The sequence below is a fragment of the Alosa alosa genome, chromosome 16 (assembly GCF_017589495.1).
Source record: "Alosa alosa isolate M-15738 ecotype Scorff River chromosome 16, AALO_Geno_1.1, whole genome shotgun sequence".
Classification (NCBI taxonomy): Eukaryota; Metazoa; Chordata; class Actinopteri; order Clupeiformes; family Clupeidae; genus Alosa; species Alosa alosa.
The window spans coordinates 18,700,121-18,706,324 of record NC_063204.1 but is presented as its reverse complement, the minus strand read 5'-3'; positions in this window follow the sequence as shown (position 1 = coordinate 18,706,324).

Sequence of the window (6,204 nt, the reverse complement as noted above, 5' to 3'; positions counted from 1 at the left end):
TTTTTTGGTCCAATCAGAGCAGGGCTGTGAGATCTGACTGTCAATCACAGTCTGGTGCAGTCTGGTGCGCACTGACGAGCACAAACTCGATGAGAGTGTGCTCGGTGGTAGTGGGGGAGGGGCATGAGAGTTGTAAACATTTGACATTTTGGCTAAGTCCCCTCAATATGTCAGACTTGCCAACTGCAGCTTTAACCTGTCTGTTCTCATGTTGCGCTACCATTACACCACATATCACTCAGGTCTCTTAGGACTCAGAGGTTGATCAGACAGACCACTACATTTGATGAATGCATGTGCAGTAGCCAGAGCTAATAGGTCAGCAGCAATGATTTTTTAATACTTCCAGGTAGGTGAATTTCCTTGGTATAAAGTATATTCAAATAAATGTACCTATATTGTAATTTTTTTCTTTTCCAAATCCCTTGATTGGTAAGTATGATTGATCTGCACTTGTATTCTGCTCTTCTTTGCTGGTACCCAACACTGCACTTGTGGCTAGACCGGCCACAATTCTGACAAAAAATAACTTTTTCAAAAATGTGTCAAGAAACTTTTTAGTTCACATCCTTTGCAGAAAGGCTGAAGTTTAACCAATTCATTACAGAGTATCTCTACAAAAATGCACTCAACATGGCACCAAGTTGAAAGTAAGCTATACAGTATGCTATTGTAAATGGAATTCGTTAGAAAAAGAAAAAAATACAATTTGACTGTAATTGCATACTTTGTTTATAGATATTTCTTCAAAGACACAGTGAGGCAGTGACACAATAAGAGAAAGATATAATTACATATGTTTTACAGACTTCAAGTGTCTGTTTACTTCAAGGACAGACATTATGACAGTACGGTTACATAATAGCCTTCTGTTTTTTCTCTCCTGTGTTTTGTTTGCTGTATGAATGACAAAATTAATGTGTTTTGAAAACTCCTCTTCATCTCTCTTCAATCACAATAGTTCAGCCCCCATTCATTCAGCCATTAAGCAAGCCTAAAGCCAAACTCTGTGAGCCATTTTGAGCAGATTTGATTGAAGAAATGGATGTCTGATAACATCAAGGAAAAAAACCCTCTGGTGTCTCTGTGAGGGGGCATCAGGACCAATAGCGATAAAAAAAATTAATTAACAGAAAAAAAAAGTTTCTCTTCATGCTTCAGTGAATAACAATGTGATAACTTTCAAGTCAACACCTCACTGCTCACTGCTTAATAAACAGATTGTGTTTTTTTCTCTCTTGCCGTCTCTGAACTGAGTTATTGAGATGCACCAGAGGCTGATGTCTCTTTGGATCAGATTCTGTCTGTCTGCACAGTATCACCGGGAGGATGGTGAGCACAACTATCCTGGCCCCTTGGACCAATCTGAGCCTGCGTACCATGATTCATCAGTTTCCTTTCAAGCTCAGCCATGTCACCCGCCTCGACTTCCGACTTCTCAAGGTGTTCTTGATACTTGCTCCGTCGCATGAATTATAATGCGTTATTCGGACCGGATGCAAGCTCACAGGCCTTGTAAACCTTGGCGCATTGAGAACTGTTTCAAGGTAAAAAGTAAAAAGTGGAGAGAGAGGCCGTCGAGGGAGGGACACCGGTGTAGAACTTGAGACTATTGAAGGAGGGGCAAGGGGGGAGAGGAACATCCATTTTTCAACTTGAGAGGAGGCTGAGTGCTTGGCTTGCTCTGGGATTTGTTTGGGCTGCAGCTATGTGACTCTGTTTAGTGACACATCAGCATCCATTTAAACGGACCATTACAGGCATCTGTCTCCATTTAGGACAGGGCTAGGGGATGTCCCCCAGCAGGGCAAGAACAGCTCACAGAGGCAGGCAGAGAGCGAGAGAGAAAGAGAGGGAGAGAGAGCGAGAGAGAAAAAAATGGCAAAAAGGAAACATAACAGATAAAGTGAGGAATTCTGAATTTACACATGCACAAGCATCTTGACATGAAGATTTATTGTAGTCTTACTCTCCACTGGGAGCAATGAGGACAAAGCTAACACGAGCATCATGGATGCACATTTGGGAGGCCACATAATGTCTTTTTCAGAGACTCTTGGGAGTGTTGTGATTACCAGAACCTATTTGTCCCCGACGAACTTCCTCTCTCTCACTCACGCACACACAGTCCTCTCCCTCACTCACACACACGTTTCACTCTTCCCCATTAGTTTGAGTAACACATCCCCAGAACACAGCCTTTTCACACTCTGAGAATTCAGAGTCACACATGCAGCAACACCAGATGATAACGCAGCTTGTGTGCTTTTTTCCCCCGTCTTATCGTCCTTTTCCCTCCTTTGCGTTGTAAGGCCAGCTGAAGAGCTCTGGGCAGGAGGAAGTGAAGTGAAAAGAGAGGCACTCACACAGTAACACCCTGGAGATATGAACACAACTAAAACTGTCCCCATTTCCCCCATAAGTATTGATGTCAGGTTTAATGGTTAGTCTTAAGGAGAGATGGAGGGGAGGGAGGGCAAGAAAGATGGAGAGAGGAGGGCAAGTGTGAATGGAAACTTGCTGTTGTGCACATTTCTGCTTCACCTTGTGCTGGAATTATTCAATTTTCCACATCAAAGATGACTTTGATGGCAATTTTAACACCTATCAGAAATCTTTACGTGTAAATTAATTTTCTGCCCTCTTTTCATCATCTGCTAATAGAGGCCAGAGAGACAGACGGGGATTTGGTGGGAGGGGTAGAAAAGGATGCTCCTGCCAGTTATCTGTGAAACTGAGTGTTTTTTTAGGGGTCCAAACAGAGAAGCTGCTGGATCCTTGTTTTTTTGGCAGGATCATTATGTGATTGTGCAAGCAATCACATTTTGTTCTCTTTATTATGACCGCCGCTAGCGAAGCGGTCATATAATGATTGTCAAAGTTTTTTTTTTTTTTTTTTTCGTCATCTACTTCCTGAATGTTTGGTCAACGATACCCGGGACACCGAAACACCGGTGCACATGAAATTTGGTGGGTATGTAGCCCCACTAGACTTTTACGGAAAAATTTCGTTTCGCCCCCGGGGCCACTCCCCGTGCTGGGCCCCCCGAACCTGCAAAAAAAGCAGTTTTTCCTAAATAACTACCTGAACTGTGGCACTGAGGATGAAGAATCTTTTATGGTATGTTGGTCTCAAGGGCCCACATCAACCTGGCCCATAATCACTCATTTGTGATTTGCACCCCCCTGGTAAAAAATGAAAATGCAATATTATTCTGCTTTAATCACCCCTATCTTCAGTTAAGATGTTCAGAACTGCACCAAATATTATGTGTATGATTGACCTGGCATTCTCTGGTAGAATTTCATCCATGGGGGGGTCTAAAAAATATTAGGTTATGTGTACACTTAGTGACTACACTCATTGGCCTGTAGATGGCGGTGCACCCATATACACATGCACACACACACAGCCACGCACATACTATCGGTATTAGAACGGCCGATACATAATTACAAATTCAGTAGGATTTAAAGAAAGCCAAATATTCATCATCATCATCATGGCTGCATTTCCAGTTTTGGCGATAAGTAGTCGTTTGTCCACTAGATGGCGCATCGTTGCAGTGAGACGTAATTTTGTTGGAAGTTAAAAGTGGGTTGGAAAAACAATGGACGCTTCCTACAAGGACTGTAGTTTACCGCAGAGAACGTCTAATAAGGATAGGATGATGTTGACATGAAATGTAATTCCCATTTCTTCTTGAAGCCGAAATAATTCTGAGGATGTTTATTGGACATGCTTGGTTTTTACTGCAGGTACGTTAATCTTATAATATCAATAAGGACCTATAGGTACAATAATGTTACCGTTAGCGTTGGTTGAGTGATGGAGGCCAATTTGATTGATTGCATTTGTAGAAAACTATAAATGCGGTTATACCAAGTGTTATATCTCAACTTTACTTATGAATTAAGGAGATATTGCAGAATTTAATCGTAATAATATGGACCACACATAGACACGTCTGTTGCTTACTGAGCACGAATTTTAATAAACTCCCCCTCATCCGCTCTACCCATAATACCCCTGAACATTCTGATAGGGTGTGTTACACATGGACATGACACCAAGCAGCAGCACTGTAATTGTATCTTTCGACTGTCATTTGTTGCACGTGCTACAAAAATAATTCTGTGCAATGGAAGATTTACCAACGTTACACCGGTCTGATACAGTTTTGCCTACACATGCGTGAGACTGAGACGCCTGTTTATTTGTTTTAAGTGCGTGCAGGGTGTAAGAGGGGAATCGATGTGCTTTGATTCCAGCTTGGTAGTTGTAGTCTGTGAAATTAAAAAGCATGTGTGTGTGAAGTATCCAAACAATGACACCTTCATTTCATTATGGCTGCTTTAGCAACACACCTTAAGCTACTGTGTAGTGGGTCCCATTTAGAAGTGGCTACTTCATTCGCGCTTTCCTTGACTCATGGAGCTGCGTGAATCTTATTACAACTTTTCGCCACGATATGGCAGTTTAAGTCCGCTTGATACTGTAAGGCATAGGCTAAGCCATTGGTTTCCAAATGAGATTTTTTGTGTCGCCAGCCAGCACCGCATAGCCTATTGACAATTTATGTTGTAAATAGGCCTACCTTATAAGCCTACCTGTAGCTTAGGGAAGCTAACAGCTTTCTATTAGGATCTAGTTTGTTAGTTACAGTTTTGTCATAACTCCCTGATGCATTTTTGCATTTAGAATAGCCAGAGCGTGGATATCTCAATCGGAAAATTAAACAATATCGGGTGCCTATGGACTGGGTGAACCCAGCCTGATCTGCCCGCTATTTATTTTTTGATGTCTTAAAAGATTGAGCTTGATCTGATGAAAACCAGACTAGCCATGGACCTAAGTTACACAATGCAAGGGGACATGAATCAGCCTATATTTGCACGAACAATAACGGACAACAGCTCTTCAACTTTGGCCCGTTAAAATGTGTATGAACAGTCTAGCGACGCATTTCATCAAGGCCCATTTGGACATGTCAGTTATTTGCACCACTGGTTAGAATCTAATGTAGATTCTAGATGTTAGATGTAAAACAGCATTTCGTTTCAGACTACTGTTACTTAATTTGTGCATTAACAATAACGTTTCAGACTACTGTTACTTAATTTGTGCATTGACAATAACTAAAGATGACTAAAATCTTATGTAGAAGAAGAAACATTCACAAAAAATCCATCCATCCAAAAATGACGTTTGTTTTTGATAGCTGTTGAAAACGGCATGGAACTGACAGAGATGTTTTTGTTTATTAATAAATAAATAAATAAAAATATATAACATTATGCTGATACCTTTTGCTTTTCCCAAATACAGTGTAGCCTACAGGTGTAAGTGACCTTTCATCAATCCAGTTGCAATGGATGAACTGTGATGAACTGCCCTACTTGTGATTGTTTAGAGATTTTAAAGGTTTTATAACAATGCTACATCTTCTTTGGCTATTCTACAATCTATTCACCTTTTCAGCACCAGTAGGCTACTTTCTGTGCAGCCGCACACACACACTCAGGCATGCCAAACAAGCATACACAAAAGTTTCAAGAGTGGGGGATAGAGTAAAAGATGGAGACAAATTGAAGTGTGATTTATTTTCGCGGAACGGATGTACAGGACTGAGCGGCGGTCATATTTTGTACCGCTATGCGGTACATCTAGTTATTATTATTATTATTATTGTAATTATTTGTATTATGTATACTTTAGTCAAAATGTCTAGCCTTTACTCCACACACAGCTTCCATTCTATTGTATAGCGCAATGCATTGTACATGACCACAAGAAAGGCTTTTTGTAATTGTTTGTTTTAATCACATCATTAAAAAAACAATGAAGTTGGAGGCCTATGCACTATAATTCAATGCAACATGGGGCAACCACAGAAGCAGTTTTGTTTGGAATGGAATCTTGGAGAATGGAATGGAGAAGTGGCTGCATTGAATCAATGCAAAATGTCTTATTTCCTCTGATTCTTTAATACGGGTAAACTGGCAAATCTATTTCTCCTACAATTGCCAATTGTCATATTCGGCATTGGTTGTGACTGCTGCTGTGTGGTTGTAACTGCTAATATACTGCTAGAACCCCATTAATTGCCACTTGCAGCTATATTTCTTTTTTTTTTATCACAAAGCAGGCATCCCTTTGAACTCAGGTCACTCTCCTATCTCAAGAAGAGCCATCTGTGGCTG